The sequence below is a fragment of the Coffea arabica genome, chromosome 11e, assembly GCF_036785885.1.
Source record: "Coffea arabica cultivar ET-39 chromosome 11e, Coffea Arabica ET-39 HiFi, whole genome shotgun sequence".
NCBI classification, from domain to species: domain Eukaryota; kingdom Viridiplantae; phylum Streptophyta; class Magnoliopsida; order Gentianales; family Rubiaceae; genus Coffea; species Coffea arabica.
Window position 1 is genome coordinate 39,557,231 of NC_092331.1, and position 24,442 is coordinate 39,581,672.

The 24,442-nt window shown below is 39.2% G+C and overlaps 19 non-coding genes across 19 annotated transcripts; all 19 read left to right on the plus strand.

The window, feature by feature from the left end:
- Positions 1–1,125: 1,125 nt before the first annotated feature.
- Positions 1,126–1,244, plus strand: LOC140024672 (5S ribosomal RNA). The gene has a single exon (XR_011828648.1). It is a non-coding gene; the product is annotated as a 5S ribosomal RNA (ribosomal RNA).
- Positions 1,245–2,368: 1,124 nt separating this feature from the next.
- Positions 2,369–2,487, plus strand: LOC140024683 (5S ribosomal RNA). The gene has a single exon (XR_011828659.1). It is a non-coding gene; the product is annotated as a 5S ribosomal RNA (ribosomal RNA).
- Positions 2,488–3,622: 1,135 nt separating this feature from the next.
- On the plus strand, positions 3,623–3,741 carry LOC140029869 (5S ribosomal RNA). Its single transcript, XR_011833784.1, has one exon. It is a non-coding gene; the product is annotated as a 5S ribosomal RNA (ribosomal RNA).
- A 1,124-nt stretch (positions 3,742–4,865) lies between these two features.
- Positions 4,866–4,984, plus strand: LOC140024694 (5S ribosomal RNA). The gene has a single exon (XR_011828670.1). It is a non-coding gene; the product is annotated as a 5S ribosomal RNA (ribosomal RNA).
- Positions 4,985–6,109: 1,125 nt separating this feature from the next.
- LOC140024705 (5S ribosomal RNA) lies at positions 6,110–6,228 on the plus strand. The gene has a single exon (XR_011828681.1). It is a non-coding gene; the product is annotated as a 5S ribosomal RNA (ribosomal RNA).
- A 1,125-nt stretch (positions 6,229–7,353) lies between these two features.
- On the plus strand, positions 7,354–7,472 carry LOC140024716 (5S ribosomal RNA). Its single transcript, XR_011828692.1, has one exon. It is a non-coding gene; the product is annotated as a 5S ribosomal RNA (ribosomal RNA).
- Positions 7,473–8,597: 1,125 nt separating this feature from the next.
- On the plus strand, positions 8,598–8,716 carry LOC140024727 (5S ribosomal RNA). The gene has a single exon (XR_011828703.1). It is a non-coding gene; the product is annotated as a 5S ribosomal RNA (ribosomal RNA).
- Positions 8,717–9,841: 1,125 nt separating this feature from the next.
- LOC140024738 (5S ribosomal RNA) lies at positions 9,842–9,960 on the plus strand. The gene has a single exon (XR_011828714.1). It is a non-coding gene; the product is annotated as a 5S ribosomal RNA (ribosomal RNA).
- Positions 9,961–11,085: 1,125 nt separating this feature from the next.
- LOC140024749 (5S ribosomal RNA) lies at positions 11,086–11,204 on the plus strand. The gene has a single exon (XR_011828725.1). It is a non-coding gene; the product is annotated as a 5S ribosomal RNA (ribosomal RNA).
- A 1,125-nt stretch (positions 11,205–12,329) lies between these two features.
- On the plus strand, positions 12,330–12,448 carry LOC140024760 (5S ribosomal RNA). The gene has a single exon (XR_011828736.1). It is a non-coding gene; the product is annotated as a 5S ribosomal RNA (ribosomal RNA).
- Positions 12,449–13,572: 1,124 nt separating this feature from the next.
- Positions 13,573–13,691, plus strand: LOC140024771 (5S ribosomal RNA). The gene has a single exon (XR_011828747.1). It is a non-coding gene; the product is annotated as a 5S ribosomal RNA (ribosomal RNA).
- A 1,135-nt stretch (positions 13,692–14,826) lies between these two features.
- Positions 14,827–14,945, plus strand: LOC140029870 (5S ribosomal RNA). Its single transcript, XR_011833785.1, has one exon. It is a non-coding gene; the product is annotated as a 5S ribosomal RNA (ribosomal RNA).
- A 1,124-nt stretch (positions 14,946–16,069) lies between these two features.
- Positions 16,070–16,188, plus strand: LOC140030265 (5S ribosomal RNA). The gene has a single exon (XR_011834179.1). It is a non-coding gene; the product is annotated as a 5S ribosomal RNA (ribosomal RNA).
- Positions 16,189–17,323: 1,135 nt separating this feature from the next.
- Positions 17,324–17,442, plus strand: LOC140024783 (5S ribosomal RNA). Its single transcript, XR_011828759.1, has one exon. It is a non-coding gene; the product is annotated as a 5S ribosomal RNA (ribosomal RNA).
- Positions 17,443–18,577: 1,135 nt separating this feature from the next.
- On the plus strand, positions 18,578–18,696 carry LOC140029871 (5S ribosomal RNA). The gene has a single exon (XR_011833786.1). It is a non-coding gene; the product is annotated as a 5S ribosomal RNA (ribosomal RNA).
- Positions 18,697–19,820: 1,124 nt separating this feature from the next.
- LOC140030266 (5S ribosomal RNA) lies at positions 19,821–19,939 on the plus strand. The gene has a single exon (XR_011834180.1). It is a non-coding gene; the product is annotated as a 5S ribosomal RNA (ribosomal RNA).
- Positions 19,940–21,075: 1,136 nt separating this feature from the next.
- LOC140024794 (5S ribosomal RNA) lies at positions 21,076–21,194 on the plus strand. The gene has a single exon (XR_011828770.1). It is a non-coding gene; the product is annotated as a 5S ribosomal RNA (ribosomal RNA).
- A 1,125-nt stretch (positions 21,195–22,319) lies between these two features.
- LOC140024805 (5S ribosomal RNA) lies at positions 22,320–22,438 on the plus strand. Its single transcript, XR_011828781.1, has one exon. It is a non-coding gene; the product is annotated as a 5S ribosomal RNA (ribosomal RNA).
- Positions 22,439–23,563: 1,125 nt separating this feature from the next.
- LOC140024816 (5S ribosomal RNA) lies at positions 23,564–23,682 on the plus strand. Its single transcript, XR_011828792.1, has one exon. It is a non-coding gene; the product is annotated as a 5S ribosomal RNA (ribosomal RNA).
- The last annotated feature ends 760 nt before the right edge of the window (positions 23,683–24,442 follow it).

The following is a 24,442-nucleotide window of genomic DNA, read 5'->3' on the forward strand; positions in this document are numbered from 1 at the left end:
TCTCTTTTTTGTTTCGAAATCCAAATTTCCTATTCGTTCTTTATCCTGTAGTAATTTAGCTCCGTCGGAACGATTGCTTAATATTTTGCTTCTTGTCGAAGCGTGAAGGAGGATCTGAAGGCGCGAGACAAATCAGGAACGGTACGGCTCGATCAAAGCCCGGATCGTCGCTCAAATTTGTCGGCGCAAATGTATCACCGCAACTAGGGGTGGCAATTTTCGACACGACCTGAAAACACGACACGAACCTAACACGAAATTAATGGGTTTGGGTTGAGGTTTCGGGAATTCGGGTCAGAATCGGGTTGGACCCGATGAACCCGAAAAGAAAACCGGTCGATTTCGGGTCAACCCGTGGTGACCTGATATGACCCGTTTACGAATTAAAAATAATTTAATAAACATAAAAATAATTTTATCTAACTAAACTAAGTTATTCTTTTTTTCAAAGGCATTAATTACTTAATCCTAAACGAATTTATTTAATTTGTGTGAAGTTGAAATTATTATACTTGGACAAATAATATATTATATTATTTTTCACTTTTGTATTGTTTTAATTTATTTTATATTTTGCTTGGGATAAAACACTTTTACGGTGTTTAATTTATTTTAGATTTGATTTGGAATCATTTATTTAAATTTTTATTACTTGATTATGTAATTAGTTTTGTGAGAAATTGATTTTATTAGAAATTACAGTGATAAATTAATAAATTAAAATTAAGTTTCGGGTCATTTCGGGTCGACCCGCCGCCCCGTAAACCTGAAATTTTCGGGTTCGGGTCAGCATACCTGACCCGTCACGGGTTGGCGGGTCGGGGTTCGGGTCAACAGATTTTCTGGCGGGTCTGTTGACCCGAACCCGACCCGCCAACCTGATTTGGACCCGAATTGCCACCCCTAACTGCAAGCGTGAAGGATTGATTTCATGATAATTTAGAGTTGCGGGATGAGGGAAAAAAACAGGGTGCAAATCAATAACAAAAAAAAATATAAAGTAAATAAATAAAAGGATAAGAGGAAAATGCTTGAATTGACGCTTAAAATGAATTTCGGTCTAGAAAAGCCACACTGCTTCGCAGGACGGGGTAGTTTAAAAGAATAAAGCGAAAGGAACATGGCGGGTGCGATCATACCAGCACTAATGCACCGGATCCCATCAGAACTCCGAAGTTAAGCGTGCTTGGGCGAGAGTAGTACTAGGATGGGTGACCCCCTGGGAAGTCCTCGTGTTGCACCCCTCTCTTTTTTGTTTCGAAATCCAAATTTCCTATTCGTTCTTTATCCTGTAGTAATTTAGCTCCGTCGGAACGATTGCTTAATATTTTGCTTCTTGTCGAAGCGTGAAGGAGGATCTGAAGGCGCGAGACAAATCAGGAACGGTACGGCTCGATCAAAGCCCGGATCGTCGCTCAAATTTGTCGGCGCAAATGTATCACCGCAACTAGGGGTGGCAATTTTCGACACGACCTGAAAACACGACACGAACCTAACACGAAATTAATGGGTTTGGGTTGAGGTTTCGGGAATTCGGGTCAGAATCGGGTTGGACCCGATGAACCCGAAAAGAAAACCGGTCGATTTCGGGTCAACCCGTGGTGACCTGATATGACCCGTTTACGAATTAAAAATAATTTAATAAACATAAAATAATTTTATCTAACTAAACTAAGTTATTCTTTTTTTCAAAGGCATTAATTACTTAATCCTAAACGAATTTATTTAATTTGTGTGAAGTTGAAATTATTATACTTGGACAAATAATATATTATATTATTTTTCACTTTTGTATTGTTTTAATTTATTTTATATTTTGCTTGGGATAAAACACTTTTACGGTGTTTAATTTATTTTAGATTTGATTTGGAATCATTTATTTAAAATTTTATTACTTGATTATGTAATTAGTTTTGTGAGAAATTGATTTTATCAGAAATTACAGTGATAAATTAATAAATTAAAATTAAGTTTCGGGTCATTTCGGGTCGACCCGCCGCCCCGTAAACCTGAAATTTTCGGGTTCGGGTCAGCATACCTGACCCGTCACGGGTTGGCGGGTCGGGGTTCGGGTCAACAGATTTTCTGGCGGGTCTGTTGACCCGAACCCGACCCGCCAACCTGATTTGGACCCGAATTGCCACCCCTAACTGCAAGCGTGAAGGATTGATTTCATGATAATTTAGAGTTGCGGGATGAGGGAAAAAAACAGGGTGCAAATCAATAACAAAAAAAAATATAAAGTAAATAAATAAAAGGATAAGAGGAAAATGCTTGAATTGACGCTTAAAATGAATTTCGGTCTAGAAAAGCCACACTGCTTCGCAGGACGGGGTAGTTTAAAAGAATAAAGCGAAAGGAACATGGCGGGTGCGATCATACCAGCACTAATGCACCGGATCCCATCAGAACTCCGAAGTTAAGCGTGCTTGGGCGAGAGTAGTACTAGGATGGGTGACCCCCTGGGAAGTCCTCGTGTTGCACCCCTCTCTTTTTTGTTTCGAAATCCAAATTTCCTATTCGTTCTTTATCCTGTAGTAATTTAGCTCCGTCGGAACGATTGCTTAATATTTTGCTTCTTGTCGAAGCGTGAAGGAGGATCTGAAGGCGCGAGACAAATCAGGAACGGTACGGCTCGATCAAAGCCCGGATCGTCGCTCAAATTTGTCGGCGCAAATGTATCACCGCAACTAGGGGTGGCAATTTTCGACACGACCTGAAAACACGACACGAACCTAACACGAAATTAATGGGTTTGGGTTGAGGTTTCGGGAATTCGGGTCAGAATCGGGTTGGACCCGATGAACCCGAAAAGAAAACCGGTCGATTTCGGATCAACCCGTGGTGACCTGATATGACCCGATATGACCCGTTTACGAATTAAAAATAATTTAATAAACATAAAAATAATTTTATCTAACTAAACTAAGTTATTCTTTTTTTCAAAGGCATTAATTACTTAATCCTAAACGAATTTATTTAATTTGTGTGAAGTTGAAATTATTATACTTGGACAAATAATATATTATATTATTTTTCACTTTTGTATTGTTTTAATTTATTTTATATTTTGCTTGGGATAAAACACTTTTACGGTGTTTAATTTATTTTAGATTTGATTTGGAATCATTTATTTAAATTTTTATTACTTGATTATGTAATTAGTTTTGTGAGAAATTGATTTTATTAGAAATTACAGTGATAAATTAATAAATTAAAATTAAGTTTCGGGTCATTTCGGGTCGACCCGCCGCCCCGTAAACCTGAAATTTTCGGGTTCGGGTCAGCATACCTGACCCGTCACGGGTTGGCGGGTCGGGGTTCGGGTCAACAGATTTTCTGGCGGGTCTGTTGACCCGAACCCGACCCGCCAACCTGATTTGGACCCGAATTGCCACCCCTAACTGCAAGCGTGAAGGATTGATTTCATGATAATTTAGAGTTGCGGGATGAGGGAAAAAAACAGGGTGCAAATCAATAACAAAAAAAAATATAAAGTAAATAAATAAAAGGATAAGAGGAAAATGCTTGAATTGACGCTTAAAATGAATTTCGGTCTAGAAAAGCCACACTGCTTCGCAGGACGGGGTAGTTTAAAAGAATAAAGCGAAAGGAACATGGCGGGTGCGATCATACCAGCACTAATGCACCGGATCCCATCAGAACTCCGAAGTTAAGCGTGCTTGGGCGAGAGTAGTACTAGGATGGGTGACCCCTTGGGAAGTCCTCGTGTTGCACCCCTCTCTTTTTTGTTTCGAAATCCAAATTTCCTATTCGTTCTTTATCCTGTAGTAATTTAGCTCCGTCGGAACGATTGCTTAATATTTTGCTTCTTGTCGAAGCGTGAAGGAGGATCTGAAGGCGCGAGACAAATCAGGAACGGTACGGCTCGATCAAAGCCCGGATCGTCGCTCAAATTTGTCGGCGCAAATGTATCACCGCAACTAGGGGTGGCAATTTTCGACACGACCTGAAAACACGACACGAACCTAACACGAAATTAATGGGTTTGGGTTGAGGTTTCGGGAATTCGGGTCAGAATCGGGTTGGACCCGATGAACCCGAAAAGAAAACCGGTCGATTTCGGGTCAACCCGTGGTGACCTGATATGACCCGTTTACGAATTAAAAATAATTTAATAAACATAAAATAATTTTATCTAACTAAACTAAGTTATTCTTTTTTTCAAAGGCATTAATTACTTAATCCTAAACGAATTTATTTAATTTGTGTGAAGTTGAAATTATTATACTTGGACAAATAATATATTATATTATTTTTCACTTTTGTATTGTTTTAATTTATTTTATATTTTGCTTGGGATAAAACACTTTTACGGTGTTTAATTTATTTTAGATTTGATTTGGAATCATTTATTTAAATTTTTATTACTTGATTATGTAATTAGTTTTGTGAGAAATTGATTTTATTAGAAATTACAGTGATAAATTAATAAATTAAAATTAAGTTTCGGGTCATTTCGGGTCGACCCGCCGCCCCGTAAACCTGAAATTTTCGGGTTCGGGTCAGCATACCTGACCCGTCACGGGTTGGCGGGTCGGGGTTCGGGTCAACAGATTTTCTGGCGGGTCTGTTGACCCGAACCCGACCCGCCAACCTGATTTGGACCCGAATTGCCACCCCTAACTGCAAGCGTGAAGGATTGATTTCATGATAATTTAGAGTTGCGGGATGAGGGAAAAAAACAGGGTGCAAATCAATAACAAAAAAAAATATAAAGTAAATAAATAAAAGGATAAGAGGAAAATGCTTGAATTGACGCTTAAAATGAATTTCGGTCTAGAAAAGCCACACTGCTTCGCAGGACGGGGTAGTTTAAAAGAATAAAGCGAAAGGAACATGGCGGGTGCGATCATACCAGCACTAATGCACCGGATCCCATCAGAACTCCGAAGTTAAGCGTGCTTGGGCGAGAGTAGTACTAGGATGGGTGACCCCCTGGGAAGTCCTCGTGTTGCACCCCTCTCTTTTTTGTTTCGAAATCCAAATTTCCTATTCGTTCTTTATCCTGTAGTAATTTAGCTCCGTCGGAACGATTGCTTAATATTTTGCTTCTTGTCGAAGCGTGAAGGAGGATCTGAAGGCGCGAGACAAATCAGGAACGGTACGGCTCGATCAAAGCCCGGATCGTCGCTCAAATTTGTCGGCGCAAATGTATCACCGCAACTAGGGGTGGCAATTTTCGACACGACCTGAAAACACGACACGAACCTAACACGAAATTAATGGGTTTGGGTTGAGGTTTCGGGAATTCGGGTCAGAATCGGGTTGGACCCGATGAACCCGAAAAGAAAATCGGTCGATTTCGGGTCAACCCGTGGTGACCTGATATGACCCGTTTACGAATTAAAAATAATTTAATAAACATAAAAATAATTTTATCTAACTAAACTAAGTTATTCTTTTTTTCAAAGGCATTAATTACTTAATCCTAAACGAATTTATTTAATTTGTGTGAAGTTGAAATTATTATACTTGGACAAATAATATATTATATTATTTTTCACTTTTGTATTGTTTTAATTTATTTTATATTTTGCTTGGGATAAAACACTTTTACGGTGTTTAATTTATTTTAGATTTGATTTGGAATCATTTATTTAAATTTTTATTACTTGATTATGTAATTAGTTTTGTGAGAAATTGATTTTATTAGAAATTACAGTGATAAATTAATAAATTAAAATTAAGTTTCGGGTCATTTCGGGTCGACCCGCCGCCCCGTAAACCTGAAATTTTCGGGTTCGGGTCAGCATACCTGACCCGTCACGGGTTGGCGGGTCGGGGTTCGGGTCAACAGATTTTCTGGCGGGTCTGTTGACCCGAACCCGACCCGCCAACCTGATTTGGACCCGAATTGCCACCCCTAACTGCAAGCGTGAAGGATTGATTTCATGATAATTTAGAGTTGCGGGATGAGGGAAAAAAACAGGGTGCAAATCAATAACAAAAAAAAATATAAAGTAAATAAATAAAAGGATAAGAGGAAAATGCTTGAATTGACGCTTAAAATGAATTTCGGTCTAGAAAAGCCACACTGCTTCGCAGGACGGGGTAGTTTAAAAGAATAAAGCGAAAGGAACATGGCGGGTGCGATCATACCAGCACTAATGCACCGGATCCCATCAGAACTCCGAAGTTAAGCGTGCTTGGGCGAGAGTAGTACTAGGATGGGTGACCCCCTGGGAAGTCCTCGTGTTGCACCCCTCTCTTTTTTGTTTCGAAATCCAAATTTCCTATTCGTTCTTTATCCTGTAGTAATTTAGCTCCGTCGGAACGATTGCTTAATATTTTGCTTCTTGTCGAAGCGTGAAGGAGGATCTGAAGGCGCGAGACAAATAAGGAACGGTACGGCTCGATCAAAGCCCGGATCGTCGCTCAAATTTGTCGGCGCAAATGTATCACCGCAACTAGGGGTGGCAATTTTCGACACGACCTGAAAACACGACACGAACCTAACACGAAATTAATGGGTTTGGGTTGAGGTTTCGGGAATTCAGGTCAGAATCGGGTTGGACCCGATGAATCCGAAAAGAAAACCGGTCGATTTCGGGTCAACCCGTGGTGACCTGATATGACCCGTTTACGAATTAAAAATAATTTAATAAACATAAAAATAATTTTATCTAACTAAACTAAGTTATTCTTTTTTTCAAAGGCATTAATTACTTAATCCTAAACGAATTTATTTAATTTGTGTGAAGTTGAAATTATTATACTTGGACAAATAATATATTATATTATTTTTCACTTTTGTATTGTTTTAATTTATTTTATATTTTGCTTGGGATAAAACACTTTTACGGTGTTTAATTTATTTTAGATTTGATTTGGAATCATTTATTTAAATTTTTATTACTTGATTATGTAATTAGTTTTGTGAGAAATTGATTTTATTAGAAATTACAGTGATAAATTAATAAATTAAAATTAAGTTTCGGGTCATTTCGGGTCGACCCGCCGCCCCGTAAACCTGAAATTTTCGGGTTCGGGTCAGCATACCTGACCCGTCACGGGTTGGCGGGTCGGGGTTCGGGTCAACAGATTTTCTGGCGGGTCTGTTGACCCGAACCCGACCCGCCAACCTGATTTGGACCCGAATTGCCACCCCTAACTGCAAGCGTGAAGGATTGATTTCATGATCATTTAGAGTTGCGGGATGAGGGAAAAAAACAGGGTGCAAATCAATAACAAAAAAAAATATAAAGTAACTAAATAAAAGGATAAGAGGAAAATGCTTGAATTGACGCTTAAAATGAATTTCGGTCTAGAAAAGCCACACTGCTTCGCAGGACGGGGTAGTTTAAAAGAATAAAGCGAAAGGAACATGGCGGGTGCGATCATACCAGCACTAATGCACCGGATCCCATCAGAACTCCGAAGTTAAGCGTGCTTGGGCGAGAGTAGTACTAGGATGGGTGACCCCCTGGGAAGTCCTCGTGTTGCACCCCTCTCTTTTTTGTTTCGAAATCCAAATTTCCTATTCGTTCTTTATCCTGTAGTAATTTAGCTCCGTCGGAACGATTGCTTAATATTTTGCTTCTTGTCGAAGCGTGAAGGAGGATCTGAAGGCGCGAGACAAATCAGGAACGGTACGGCTCGATCAAAGCCCGGATCGTCGCTCAAATTTGTCGGCGCAAATGTATCACCGCAACTAGGGGTGGCAATTTTCGACACGACCTGAAAACACGACACGAACCTAACACGAAATTAATGGGTTTGGGTTGAGGTTTCGGGAATTCGGGTCAGAATCGGGTTGGACCCGATGAACCCGAAAAGAAAACCGGTCGATTTCGGGTCAACCCGTGGTGACCTGATATGACCCGTTTACGAATTAAAAATAATTTAATAAACATAAAAATAATTTTATCTAACTAAACTAAGTTATTCTTTTTTTCAAAGGCATTAATTACTTAATCCTAAACGAATTTATTTAATTTGTGTGAAGTTGAAATTATTATACTTGGACAAATAATATATTATATTATTTTTCACTTTTGTATTGTTTTAATTTATTTTATATTTTGCTTGGGATAAAACACTTTTACGGTGTTTAATTTATTTTAGATTTGATTTGGAATCATTTATTTAAATTTTTATTACTTGATTATGTAATTAGTTTTGTGAGAAATTGATTTTATTAGAAATTACAGTGATAAATTAATAAATTAAAATTAAGTTTCGGGTCATTTCGGGTCGACCCGCCGCCCCGTAAACCTGAAATTTTCGGGTTCGGGTCAGCATACCTGACCCGTCACGGGTTGGCGGGTCGGGGTTCGGGTCAACAGATTTTCTGGCGGGTCTGTTGACCCGAACCCGACCCGCCAACCTGATTTGGACCCGAATTGCCACCCCTAACTGCAAGCGTGAAGGATTGATTTCATGATAATTTAGAGTTGCGGGATGAGGGAAAAAAACAGGGTGCAAATCAATAACAAAAAAAAATATAAAGTAAATAAATAAAAGGATAAGAGGAAAATGCTTGAATTGACGCTTAAAATGAATTTCGGTCTAGAAAAGCCACACTGCTTCGCAGGACGGGGTAGTTTAAAAGAATAAAGCGAAAGGAACATGGCGGGTGCGATCATACCAGCACTAATGCACCGGATCCCATCAGAACTCCGAAGTTAAGCGTGCTTGGGCGAGAGTAGTACTAGGATGGGTGACCCCCTGGGAAGTCCTCGTGTTGCACCCCTCTCTTTTTTGTTTCGAAATCCAAATTTCCTATTCGTTCTTTATCCTGTAGTAATTTAGCTCCGTCGGAACGATTGCTTAATATTTTGCTTCTTGTCGAAGCGTGAAGGAGGATCTGAAGGCGCGAGACAAATCAGGAACGGTACGGCTCGATCAAAGCCCGGATCGTCGCTCAAATTTGTCGGCGCAAATGTATCACCGCAACTAGGGGTGGCAATTTTCGACACGACCTGAAAACACGACACGAACCTAACACGAAATTAATGGGTTTGGGTTGAGGTTTCGGGAATTCGGGTCAGAATCGGGTTGGACCCGATGAACCCGAAAAGAAAATCGGTCGATTTCGGGTCAACCCGTGGTGACCTGATATGACCCGTTTACGAATTAAAAATAATTTAATAAACATAAAAATAATTTTATCTAACTAAACTAAGTTATTCTTTTTTTCAAAGGCATTAATTACTTAATCCTAAACGAATTTATTTAATTTGTGTGAAGTTGAAATTATTATACTTGGACAAATAATATATTATATTATTTTTCACTTTTGTATTGTTTTAATTTATTTTATATTTTGCTTGGGATAAAACACTTTTACGGTGTTTAATTTATTTTAGATTTGATTTGGAATCATTTATTTAAATTTTTATTACTTGATTATGTAATTAGTTTTGTGAGAAATTGATTTTATTAGAAATTACAGTGATAAATTAATAAATTAAAATTAAGTTTCGGGTCATTTCGGGTCGACCCGCCGCCCCGTAAACCTGAAATTTTCGGGTTCGGGTCAGCATACCTGACCCGTCACGGGTTGGCGGGTCGGGGTTCGGGTCAACAGATTTTCTGGCGGGTCTGTTGACCCGAACCCGACCCGCCAACCTGATTTGGACCCGAATTGCCACCCCTAACTGCAAGCGTGAAGGATTGATTTCATGATAATTTAGAGTTGCGGGATGAGGGAAAAAAACAGGGTGCAAATCAATAACAAAAAAAAATATAAAGTAAATAAATAAAAGGATAAGAGGAAAATGCTTGAATTGACGCTTAAAATGAATTTCGGTCTAGAAAAGCCACACTGCTTCGCAGGACGGGGTAGTTTAAAAGAATAAAGCGAAAGGAACATGGCGGGTGCGATCATACCAGCACTAATGCACCGGATCCCATCAGAACTCCGAAGTTAAGCGTGCTTGGGCGAGAGTAGTACTAGGATGGGTGACCCCCTGGGAAGTCCTCGTGTTGCACCCCTCTCTTTTTTGTTTCGAAATCCAAATTTCCTATTCGTTCTTTATCCTGTAGTAATTTAGCTCCGTCGGAACGATTGCTTAATATTTTGCTTCTTGTCGAAGCGTGAAGGAGGATCTGAAGGCGCGAGACAAATAAGGAACGGTACGGCTCGATCAAAGCCCGGATCGTCGCTCAAATTTGTCGGCGCAAATGTATCACCGCAACTAGGGGTGGCAATTTTCGACACGACCTGAAAACACGACACGAACCTAACACGAAATTAATGGGTTTGGGTTGAGGTTTCGGGAATTCAGGTCAGAATCGGGTTGGACCCGATGAATCCGAAAAGAAAACCGGTCGATTTCGGGTCAACCCGTGGTGACCTGATATGACCCGTTTACGAATTAAAAATAATTTAATAAACATAAAAATAATTTTATCTAACTAAACTAAGTTATTCTTTTTTTCAAAGGCATTAATTACTTAATCCTAAACGAATTTATTTAATTTGTGTGAAGTTGAAATTATTATACTTGGACAAATAATATATTATATTATTTTTCACTTTTGTATTGTTTTAATTTATTTTATATTTTGCTTGGGATAAAACACTTTTACGGTGTTTAATTTATTTTAGATTTGATTTGGAATCATTTATTTAAATTTTTATTACTTGATTATGTAATTAGTTTTGTGAGAAATTGATTTTATTAGAAATTACAGTGATAAATTAATAAATTAAAATTAAGTTTCGGGTCATTTCGGGTCGACCCGCCGCCCCGTAAACCTGAAATTTTCGGGTTCGGGTCAGCATACCTGACCCGTCACGGGTTGGCGGGTCGGGGTTCGGGTCAACAGATTTTCTGGCGGGTCTGTTGACCCGAACCCGACCCGCCAACCTGATTTGGACCCGAATTGCCACCCCTAACTGCAAGCGTGAAGGATTGATTTCATGATAATTTAGAGTTGCGGGATGAGGGAAAAAAACAGGGTGCAAATCAATAACAAAAAAAAATATAAAGTAACTAAATAAAAGGATAAGAGGAAAATGCTTGAATTGACGCTTAAAATGAATTTCGGTCTAGAAAAGCCACACTGCTTCGCAGGACGGGGTAGTTTAAAAGAATAAAGCGAAAGGAACATGGCGGGTGCGATCATACCAGCACTAATGCACCGGATCCCATCAGAACTCCGAAGTTAAGCGTGCTTGGGCGAGAGTAGTACTAGGATGGGTGACCCCCTGGGAAGTCCTCGTGTTGCACCCCTCTCTTTTTTGTTTCGAAATCCAAATTTCCTATTCGTTCTTTATCCTGTAGTAATTTAGCTCCGTCGGAACGATTGCTTAATATTTTGCTTCTTGTCGAAGCGTGAAGGAGGATCTGAAGGCGCGAGACAAATCAGGAACGGTACGGCTCGATCAAAGCCCGGATCGTCGCTCAAATTTGTCGGCGCAAATGTATCACCGCAACTAGGGGTGGCAATTTTCGACACGACCTGAAAACACGACACGAACCTAACACGAAATTAATGGGTTTGGGTTGAGGTTTCGGGAATTCGGGTCAGAATCGGGTTGGACCCGATGAACCCGAAAAGAAAACCGGTCGATTTCGGGTCAACCCGTGGTGACCTGATATGACCCGTTTACGAATTAAAAATAATTTAATAAACATAAAAATAATTTTATCTAACTAAACTAAGTTATTCTTTTTTTCAAAGGCATTAATTACTTAATCCTAAACGAATTTATTTAATTTGTGTGAAGTTGAAATTATTATACTTGGACAAATAATATATTATATTATTTTTCACTTTTGTATTGTTTTAATTTATTTTATATTTTGCTTGGGATAAAACACTTTTACGGTGTTTAATTTATTTTAGATTTGATTTGGAATCATTTATTTAAATTTTTATTACTTGATTATGTAATTAGTTTTGTGAGAAATTGATTTTATTAGAAATTACAGTGATAAATTAATAAATTAAAATTAAGTTTCGGGTCATTTCGGGTCGACCCGCCGCCCCGTAAACCTGAAATTTTCGGGTTCGGGTCAGCATACCTGACCCGTCACGGGTTGGCGGGTCGGGGTTCGGGTCAACAGATTTTCTGGCGGGTCTGTTGACCCGAACCCGACCCGCCAACCTGATTTGGACCCGAATTGCCACCCCTAACTGCAAGCGTGAAGGATTGATTTCATGATAATTTAGAGTTGCGGGATGAGGGAAAAAAACAGGGTGCAAATCAATAACAAAAAAAAATATAAAGTAAATAAATAAAAGGATAAGAGGAAAATGCTTGAATTGACGCTTAAAATGAATTTCGGTCTAGAAAAGCCACACTGCTTCGCAGGACGGGGTAGTTTAAAAGAATAAAGCGAAAGGAACATGGCGGGTGCGATCATACCAGCACTAATGCACCGGATCCCATCAGAACTCCGAAGTTAAGCGTGCTTGGGCGAGAGTAGTACTAGGATGGGTGACCCCCTGGGAAGTCCTCGTGTTGCACCCCTCTCTTTTTTGTTTCGAAATCCAAATTTCCTATTCGTTCTTTATCCTGTAGTAATTTAGCTCCGTCGGAACGATTGCTTAATATTTTGCTTCTTGTCGAAGCGTGAAGGAGGATCTGAAGGCGCGAGACAAATCAGGAACGGTACGGCTCGATCAAAGCCCGGATCGTCGCTCAAATTTGTCGGCGCAAATGTATCACCGCAACTAGGGGTGGCAATTTTCGACACGACCTGAAAACACGACACGAACCTAACACGAAATTAATGGGTTTGGGTTGAGGTTTCGGGAATTCGGGTCAGAATCGGGTTGGACCCGATGAACCCGAAAAGAAAACCGGTCGATTTCGGGTCAACCCGTGGTGACCTGATATGACCCGTTTACGAATTAAAAATAATTTAATAAACATAAAATAATTTTATCTAACTAAACTAAGTTATTCTTTTTTTCAAAGGCATTAATTACTTAATCCTAAACGAATTTATTTAATTTGTGTGAAGTTGAAATTATTATACTTGGACAAATAATATATTATATTATTTTTCACTTTTGTATTGTTTTAATTTATTTTATATTTTGCTTGGGATAAAACACTTTTACGGTGTTTAATTTATTTTAGATTTGATTTGGAATCATTTATTTAAAATTTTATTACTTGATTATGTAATTAGTTTTGTGAGAAATTGATTTTATCAGAAATTACAGTGATAAATTAATAAATTAAAATTAAGTTTCGGGTCATTTCGGGTCGACCCGCCGCCCCGTAAACCTGAAATTTTCGGGTTCGGGTCAGCATACCTGACCCGTCACGGGTTGGCGGGTCGGGGTTCGGGTCAACAGATTTTCTGGCGGGTCTGTTGACCCGAACCCGACCCGCCAACCTGATTTGGACCCGAATTGCCACCCCTAACTGCAAGCGTGAAGGATTGATTTCATGATAATTTAGAGTTGCGGGATGAGGGAAAAAAACAGGGTGCAAATCAATAACAAAAAAAAATATAAAGTAAATAAATAAAAGGATAAGAGGAAAATGCTTGAATTGACGCTTAAAATGAATTTCGGTCTAGAAAAGCCACACTGCTTCGCAGGACGGGGTAGTTTAAAAGAATAAAGCGAAAGGAACATGGCGGGTGCGATCATACCAGCACTAATGCACCGGATCCCATCAGAACTCCGAAGTTAAGCGTGCTTGGGCGAGAGTAGTACTAGGATGGGTGACCCCCTGGGAAGTCCTCGTGTTGCACCCCTCTCTTTTTTGTTTCGAAATCCAAATTTCCTATTCGTTCTTTATCCTGTAGTAATTTAGCTCCGTCGGAACGATTGCTTAATATTTTGCTTCTTGTCGAAGCGTGAAGGAGGATCTGAAGGCGCGAGACAAATCAGGAACGGTACGGCTCGATCAAAGCCCGGATCGTCGCTCAAATTTGTCGGCGCAAATGTATCACCGCAACTAGGGGTGGCAATTTTCGACACGACCTGAAAACACGACACGAACCTAACACGAAATTAATGGGTTTGGGTTGAGGTTTCGGGAATTCGGGTCAGAATCGGGTTGGACCCGATGAACCCGAAAAGAAAACCGGTCGATTTCGGATCAACCCGTGGTGACCTGATATGACCCGATATGACCCGTTTACGAATTAAAAATAATTTAATAAACATAAAAATAATTTTATCTAACTAAACTAAGTTATTCTTTTTTTCAAAGGCATTAATTACTTAATCCTAAACGAATTTATTTAATTTGTGTGAAGTTGAAATTATTATACTTGGACAAATAATATATTATATTATTTTTCACTTTTGTATTGTTTTAATTTATTTTATATTTTGCTTGGGATAAAACACTTTTACGGTGTTTAATTTATTTTAGATTTGATTTGGAATCATTTATTTAAATTTTTATTACTTGATTATGTAATTAGTTTTGTGAGAAATTGATTTTATTAGAAATTACAGTGATAAATTAATAAATTAAAATTAAGTTTCGGGTCATTTCGGGTCGACCCGCCGCCCCGTAAACCTGAAATTTTCGGGTTCGGGTCAGCATACCTGACCCGTCACGGGTTGGCGGGTCGGGGTTCGGGTCAACAGATTTTCTGGCGGGTCTGTTGACCCGAACCCGACCCGCCAACCTGATTTGGACCCGAATTGCCACCCCTAACTGCAAGCGTGAAGGATTGATTTCATGATAATTTAGAGTTGCGGGATGAGGGAAAAAAACAGGGTGCAAATCAATAACAAAAAAAAATATAAAGTAAATAAATAAAAGGATAAGAGGAAAATGCTTGAATTGACGCTTAAAATGAATTTCGGTCTAGAAAAGCCACACTGCTTCGCAGGACGGGGTAGTTTAAAAGAATAAAGCGAAAGGAACATGGCGGGTGCGATCATACCAGCACTAATGCACCGGATCCCATCAGAACTCCGAAGTTAAGCGTGCTTGGGCGAGAGTAGTACTAGGATGGGTGACCCCTTGGGAAGTCCTCGTGTTGCACCCCTCTCTTTTTTGTTTCGAAATCCAAATTTCCTATTCGTTCTTTATCCTGTAGTAATTTAGCTCCGTCGGAACGATTGCTTAATATTTTGCTTCTTGTCGAAGCGTGAAGGAGGATCTGAAGGCGCGAGACAAATCAGGAACGGTACGGCTCGATCAAAGCCCGGATCGTCGCTCAAATTTGTCGGCGCAAATGTATCACCGCAACTAGGGGTGGCAATTTTCGACACGACCTGAAAACACGACACGAACCTAACACGAAATTAATGGGTTTGGGTTGAGGTTTCGGGAATTCGGGTCAGAATCGGGTTGGACCCGATGAACCCGAAAAGAAAACCGGTCGATTTCGGGTCAACCCGTGGTGACCTGATATGACCCGTTTACGAATTAAAAATAATTTAATAAACATAAAATAATTTTATCTAACTAAACTAAGTTATTCTTTTTTTCAAAGGCATTAATTACTTAATCCTAAACGAATTTATTTAATTTGTGTGAAGTTGAAATTATTATACTTGGACAAATAATATATTATATTATTTTTCACTTTTGTATTGTTTTAATTTATTTTATATTTTGCTTGGGATAAAACACTTTTACGGTGTTTAATTTATTTTAGATTTGATTTGGAATCATTTATTTAAATTTTTATTACTTGATTATGTAATTAGTTTTGTGAGAAATTGATTTTATTAGAAATTACAGTGATAAATTAATAAATTAAAATTAAGTTTCGGGTCATTTCGGGTCGACCCGCCGCCCCGTAAACCTGAAATTTTCGGGTTCGGGTCAGCATACCTGACCCGTCACGGGTTGGCGGGTCGGGGTTCGGGTCAACAGATTTTCTGGCGGGTCTGTTGACCCGAACCCGACCCGCCAACCTGATTTGGACCCGAATTGCCACCCCTAACTGCAAGCGTGAAGGATTGATTTCATGATAATTTAGAGTTGCGGGATGAGGGAAAAAAACAGGGTGCAAATCAATAACAAAAAAAAATATAAAGTAAATAAATAAAAGGATAAGAGGAAAATGCTTGAATTGACGCTTAAAATGAATTTCGGTCTAGAAAAGCCACACTGCTTCGCAGGACGGGGTAGTTTAAAAGAATAAAGCGAAAGGAACATGGCGGGTGCGATCATACCAGCATTAATGCACCGGATCCCATCAGAACTCCGAAGTTAAGCGTGCTTGGGCGAGAGTAGTACTAGGATGGGTGACCCCCTGGGAAGTCCTCGTGTTGCACCCCTTTCTTTTTTGTTTCGAAATCCAAATTTCCTATTCGTTCTTTATCCTGTAGTAATTTAGCTCCGTCGGAACGATTGCTTAATATTTTGCTTCTTGTCGAAGCGTGAAGGAGGATCTGAAGGCGCGAGACAAATCAGGAACGGTACGGCTCGATCAAAGCCCGGATCGTCGCTCAAATTTGTCGGCGCAAATGTATCACCGCAACTAGGGGTGGCAATTTTCGACACGACCTGAAAACACGACACGAACCTAACACGAAATTAATGGATTTGGGTTGAGGTTTCGGGAATTCGGGTCAGAATCGGGTTGGACCCGATGAACCCGAAAAGAAAACCGGTCGATTTCGGGTCAACCCGTGGTGACCTGATATGACCCGATATGACCCGTTTACGAATTAAAAATAATTTAATAAACATAAAAATAATTTTATCTAACTAAACTAAGTTATTCTTTTTTTCAAAGGCATTAATTACTTAATCCTAAACGAATTTATTTAATTTGTGTGAAGTTGAAATTATTATACTTGGACAAATAATATATTATATTATTTTTCACTTTTGTATTGTTTTAATTTATTTTATATTTTGCTTGGGATAAAACACTTTTACGGTGTTTAATTTATTTTAGATTTGATTTGGAATCATTTATTTAAAATTTTATTACTTGATTATGTAATTAGTTTTGTGAGAAATTGATTTTATCAGAAATTACAGTGATAAATTAATAAATTAAAATTAAGTTTCGGGTCATTTCGGGTCGACCCGCCGCCCCGTAAACCTGAAATTTTCGGGTTCGGGTCAGCATACCTGACCCGTCACGGGTTGGCGGGTCGGGGTTCGGGTCAACAGATTTTCTGGCGGGTCTGTTGACCCGAACCCGACCCGCCAACCTGATTTGGACCCGAATTGCCACCCCTAACTGCAAGCGTGAAGGATTGATTTCATGATAATTTAGAGTTGCGGGATGAGGGAAAAAAACAGGGTGCAAATCAATAACAAAAAAAAATATAAAGTAAATAAATAAAAGGATAAGAGGAAAATGCTTGAATTGACGCTTAAAATGAATTTCGGTCTAGAAAAGCCACACTGCTTCGCAGGACGGGGTAGTTTAAAAGAATAAAGCGAAAGGAACATGGCGGGTGCGATCATACCAGCACTAATGCACCGGATCCCATCAGAACTCCGAAGTTAAGCGTGCTTGGGCGAGAGTAGTACTAGGATGGGTGACCCCCTGGGAAGTCCTCGTGTTGCACCCCTCTCTTTTTTGTTTCGAAATCCAAATTTCCTATTCGTTCTTTATCCTGTAGTAATTTAGCTCCGTCGGAACGATTGCTTAATATTTTGCTTCTTGTCGAAGCGTGAAGGAGGATCTGAAGGCGCGAGACAAATCAGGAACGGTACGGCTCGATCAAAGCCCGGATCGTCGCTCAAATTTGTCGGCGCAAATGTATCACCGCAACTAGGGGTGGCAATTTTCGACACGACCTGAAAACACGACACGAACCTAACACGAAATTAATGGGTTTGGGTTGAGGTTTCGGGAATTCGGGTCAGAATCGGGTTGGACCCGATGAACCCGAAAAGAAAACCGGTCGATTTCGGATCAACCCGTGGTGACCTGATATGACCCGATATGACCCGTTTACGAATTAAAAATAATTTAATAAACATAAAAATAATTTTATCTAACTAAACTAAGTTATTCTTTTTTTCAAAGGCATTAATTACTTAATCCTAAACGAATTTATTTAATTTGTGTGAAGTTGAAATTATTATACTTGGACAAATAATATATTATATTATTTTTCACTTTTGTATTGTTTTAATTTATTTTATATTTTGCTTGGGATAAAACACTTTTACGGTGTTTAATTTATTTTAGATTTGATTTGGAATCATTTATTTAAATTTTTATTACTTGATTATGTAATTAGTTTTGTGAGAAATTGATTTTATTAGAAATTACAGTGATAAATTAATAAATTAAAATTAAGTTTCGGGTCATTTCGGGTCGACCCGCCGCCCCGTAAACCTGAAATTTTCGGGTTCGGGTCAGCATACCTGACCCGTCACGGGTTGGCGGGTCGGGGTTCGGGTCAACAGATTTTCTGGCGGGTCTGTTGACCCGAACCCGACCCGCCAACCTGATTTGGACCCGAATTGCCACCCCTAACTGCAAGCGTGAAGGATTGATTTCATGATAATTTAGAGTTGCGGGATGAGGGAAAAAAACAGGGTGCAAATCAATAACAAAAAAAAATATAAAGTAAATAAATAAAAGGATAAGAGGAAAATGCTTGAATTGACGCTTAAAATGAATTTCGGTCTAGAAAAGCCACACTGCTTCGCAGGACGGGGTAGTTTAAAAGAATAAAGCGAAAGGAACATGGCGGGTGCGATCATACCAGCACTAATGCACCGGATCCCATCAGAACTCCGAAGTTAAGCGTGCTTGGGCGAGAGTAGTACTAGGATGGGTGACCCCTTGGGAAGTCCTCGTGTTGCACCCCTCTCTTTTTTGTTTCGAAATCCAAATTTCCTATTCGTTCTTTATCCTGTAGTAATTTAGCTCCGTCGGAACGATTGCTTAATATTTTGCTTCTTGTCGAAGCGTGAAGGAGGATCTGAAGGCGCGAGACAAATCAGGAACGGTACGGCTCGATCAAAGCCCGGATCGTCGCTCAAATTTGTCGGCGCAAATGTATCACCGCAACTAGGGGTGGCAATTTTCGACACGACCTGAAAACACGACACGAACCTAACACGAAATTAATGGGTTTGGGTTGAGGTTTCGGGAATTCGGGTCAGAATCGGGTTGGACCCGATGAACCCGAAAAGAAAACCGGTCGATTTCGGGTCAACCCGTGGTGACCTGATATGACCCGTTTACGAATTAAAAATAATTTAATAAACATAAAATAATTTTATCTAACTAAACTAAGTTATTCTTTTTTTCAAAGGCATTAATTACTTAATCCTAAACGAATTTATTTAATTTGTGTGAAGTTGAAATTATTATACTTGGACAAATAATATATTATATTATTTTTCACTTTTGTATTGTTTTAATTTATTTTATATTTTGCTTGGGATAAAACACTTTTACGGTGTTTAATTTATTTTAGATTTGATTTGGAATCATTTATTTAAATTTTTATTACTTGATTATGTAATTAGTTTTGTGAGAAATTGATTTTATTAGAAATTACAGTGATAAATTAATAAATTAAAATTAAGTTTCGGGTCATTTCGGGTCGACCCGCCGCCCCGTAAACCTGAAATTTTCGGGTTCGGGTCAGCATACCTGACCCGTCACGGGTTGGCGGGTCGGGGTTCGGGTCAACAGATTTTCTGGCGGGTCTGTTGACCCGAACCCGACCCGCCAACCTGATTTGGACCCGAATTGCCACCCCTAACTGCAAGCGTGAAGGATTGATTTCATGATAATTTAGAGTTGCGGGATGAGGGAAAAAAACAGGGTGCAAATCAATAACAAAAAAAAATATAAAGTAAATAAATAAAAGGATAAGAGGAAAATGCTTGAATTGACGCTTAAAATGAATTTCGGTCTAGAAAAGCCACACTGCTTCGCAGGACGGGGTAGTTTAAAAGAATAAAGCGAAAGGAACATGGCGGGTGCGATCATACCAGCATTAATGCACCGGATCCCATCAGAACTCCGAAGTTAAGCGTGCTTGGGCGAGAGTAGTACTAGGATGGGTGACCCCCTGGGAAGTCCTCGTGTTGCACCCCTTTCTTTTTTGTTTCGAAATCCAAATTTCCTATTCGTTCTTTATCCTGTAGTAATTTAGCTCCGTCGGAACGATTGCTTAATATTTTGCTTCTTGTCGAAGCGTGAAGGAGGATCTGAAGGCGCGAGACAAATCAGGAACGGTACGGCTCGATCAAAGCCCGGATCGTCGCTCAAATTTGTCGGCGCAAATGTATCACCGCAACTAGGGGTGGCAATTTTCGACACGACCTGAAAACACGACACGAACCTAACACGAAATTAATGGATTTGGGTTGAGGTTTCGGGAATTCGGGTCAGAATCGGGTTGGACCCGATGAACCCGAAAAGAAAACCGGTCGATTTCGGGTCAACCCGTGGTGACCTGATATGACCCGATATGACCCGTTTACGAATTAAAAATAATTTAATAAACATAAAAATAATTTTATCTAACTAAACTAAGTTATTCTTTTTTTCAAAGGCATTAATTACTTAATCCTAAACGAATTTATTTAATTTGTGTGAAGTTGAAATTATTATACTTGGACAAATAATATATTATATTATTTTTCACTTTTGTATTGTTTTAATTTATTTTATATTTTGCTTGGGATAAAACACTTTTACGGTGTTTAATTTATTTTAGATTTGATTTGGAATCATTTATTTAAATTTTTATTACTTGATTATGTAATTAGTTTTGTGAGAAATTGATTTTATCAGAAATTACAGTGATAAATTAATAAATTAAAATTAAGTTTCGGGTCATTTCGGGTCGACCCGCCGCCCCGTAAACCTGAAATTTTCGGGTTCGGGTCAGCATACCTGACCCGTCACGGGTTGGCGGGTCGGGGTTCGGGTCAACAGATTTTCTGGCGGGTCTGTTGACCCGAACCCGACCCGCCAACCTGATTTGGACCCGAATTGCCACCCCTAACTGCAAGCGTGAAGGATTGATTTCATGATAATTTAGAGTTGCGGGATGAGGGAAAAAAACAGGGTGCAAATCAATAACAAAAAAAAAATATAAAGTAAATAAATAAAAGGATAAGAGGAAAATGCTTGAATTGACGCTTAAAATGAATTTCGGTCTAGAAAAGCCACACTGCTTCGCAGGACGGGGTAATTTAAAAGAATAAAGCGAAAGGAACATGGCGGGTGCGATCATACCAGCACTAATGCACCGGATCCCATCAGAACTCCGAAGTTAAGCGTGCTTGGGCGAGAGTAGTACTAGGATGGGTGACCCCCTGGGAAGTCCTCGTGTTGCACCCCTCTCTTTTTTGTTTCGAAATCCAAATTTCCTATTCGTTCTTTATCCTGTAGTAATTTAGCTCCGTCGGAACGATTGCTTAATATTTTGCTTCTTGTCGAAGCGTGAAGGAGGATCTGAAGGCGCGAGACAAATCAGGAACGGTACGGCTCGATCAAAGCCCGGATCGTCGCTCAAATTTGTCGGCGCAAATGTATCACCGCAACTAGGGGTGGCAATTTTCGACACGACCTGAAAACACGACACGAACCTAACACGAAATTAATGGGTTTGGGTTGAGGTTTCGGGAATTCGGGTCAGAATCGGGTTGGACCCGATGAACCCGAAAAGAAAACCGGTCGATTTCGGGTCAACCCGTGGTGACCTGATATGACCCGTTTACGAATTAAAAATAATTTAATAAACATAAAAATAATTTTATCTAACTAAACTAAGTTATTCTTTTTTTCAAAGGCATTAATTACTTAATCCTAAACGAATTTATTTAATTTGTGTGAAGTTGAAATTATTATACTTGGACAAATAATATATTATATTATTTTTCACTTTTGTATTGTTTTAATTTATTTTATATTTTGCTTGGGATAAAACACTTTTACGGTGTTTAATTTATTTTAGATTTGATTTGGAATCATTTATTTAAATTTTTATTACTTGATTATGTAATTAGTTTTGTGAGAAATTGATTTTATTAGAAATTACAGTGATAAATTAATAAATTAAAATTAAGTTTCGGGTCATTTCGGGTCGACCCGCCGCCCCGTAAACCTGAAATTTTCGGGTTCGGGTCAGCATACCTGACCCGTCACGGGTTGGCGGGTCGGGGTTCGGGTCAACAGATTTTCTGGCGGGTCTGTTGACCCGAACCCGACCCGCCAACCTGATTTGGACCCGAATTGCCACCCCTAACTGCAAGCGTGAAGGATTGATTTCATGATAATTTAGAGTTGCGGGATGAGGGAAAAAAACAGGGTGCAAATCAATAACAAAAAAAAATATAAAGTAAATAAATAAAAGGATAAGAGGAAAATGCTTGAATTGACGCTTAAAATGAATTTCGGTCTAGAAAAGCCACACTGCTTCGCAGGACGGGGTAGTTTAAAAGAATAAAGCGAAAGGAACATGGCGGGTGCGATCATACCAGCACTAATGCACCGGATCCCATCAGAACTCCGAAGTTAAGCGTGCTTGGGCGAGAGTAGTACTAGGATGGGTGACCCCCTGGGAAGTCCTCGTGTTGCACCCCTCTCTTTTTTGTTTCGAAATCCAAATTTCCTATTCGTTCTTTATCCTGTAGTAATTTAGCTCCGTCGGAACGATTGGTTAATATTTTGCTTCTTGTCGAAGCGTGAAGGAGGATCTGAAGGCGCGAGACAAATAAGGAACGGTACGGCTCGATCAAAGCCCGGATCGTCGCTCAAATTTGTCGGCGCAAATGTATCACCGCAACTAGGGGTGGCAATTTTCGACACGACCTGAAAACACGACACGAACCTAACACGAAATTAATGGGTTTGGGTTGAGGTTTCGGGAATTCGGGTCAGAATCGGGTTGGACCCGATGAATCCGAAAAGAAAACCGGTCGATTTCGGGTCAACCCGTGGTGACCTGATATGACCCGTTTACGAATTAAAAATAATTTAATAAACATAAAAATAATTTTATCTAACTAAACTAAGTTATTCTTTTTTTCAAAGGCATTAATTACTTAATCCTAAACGAATTTATTTAATTTGTGTGAAGTTGAAATTATTATACTTGGACAAATAATATATTATATTATTTTTCACTTTTGTATTGTTTTAATTTATTTTATATTTTGCTTGGGATAAAACACTTTTACGGTGTTTAATTTATTTTAGATTTGATTTGGAATCATTTATTTAAATTTTTATTACTTGATTATGTAATTAGTTTTGTGAGAAATTGATTTTATTAGAAATTACAGTGATAAATTAATAAATTAAAATTAAGTTTCGGGTCATTTCGGGTCGACCCGCCGCCCCGTAAACCTGAAATTTTCGGGTTCGGGTCAGCATACCTGACCCGTCACGGGTTGGCGGGTCGGGGTTCGGGTCAACAGATTTTCTGGCGGGTCTGTTGACCCGAACCCGACCCGCCAACCTGATTTGGACCCGAATTGCCACCCCTAACTGCAAGCGTGAAGGATTGATTTCATGATAATTTAGAGTTGCGGGATGAGGGAAAAAAACAGGGTGCAAATCAATAACAAAAAAAAATATAAAGTAAATAAATAAAAGGATAAGAGGAAAATGCTTGAATTGACGCTTAAAATGAATTTCGGTCTAGAAAAGCCACACTGCTTCGCAGGACGGGGTAGTTTAAAAGAATAAAGCGAAAGGAACATGACGGGTGCGATCATACCAGCACTAATGCACCGGATCCCATCAGAACTCCGAAGTTAAGCGTGCTTGGGCGAGAGTAGTACTAGGATGGGTGACCCCCTGGGAAGTCCTCGTGTTGCACCCCTTTCTTTTTTGTTTCGAAATCCAAATTTCCTATTCGTTCTTTATCCTGTAGTAATTTAGCTCCGTCGGAACGATTGCTTAATATTTTGCTTCTTGTCGAAGCGTGAAGGAGGATCTGAAGGCGCGAGACAAATCAGGAACGGTACGGCTCGATCAAAGCCCGGATCGTCGCTCAAATTTGTCGGCGCAAATGTATCACCGCAACTAGGGGTGGCAATTTTCGACACGACCTGAAAACACGACACGAACCTAACACGAAATTAATGGGTTTGGGTTGAGGTTTCGGGAATTCGGGTCAGAATCGGGTTGGACCCGATGAACCCGAAAAGAAAATCGGTCGATTTCGGGTCAACCCGTGGTGACCTGATATGACCCGTTTACGAATTAAAAATAATTTAATAAACATAAAAATAATTTTATCTAACTAAACTAAGTTATTCTTTTTTTCAAAGGCATTAATTACTTAATCCTAAACGAATTTATTTAATTTGTGTGAAGTTGAAATTATTATACTTGGACAAATAATATATTATATTATTTTTCACTTTTGTATTGTTTTAATTTATTTTATATTTTGCTTGGGATAAAACACTTTTACGGTGTTTAATTTATTTTAGATTTGATTTGGAATCATTTATTTAAATTTTTATTACTTGATTATGTAATTAGTTTTGTGAGAAATTGATTTTATTAGAAATTACAGTGATAAATTAATAAATTAAAATTAAGTTTCGGGTCATTTCGGGTCGACCCGCCGCCCC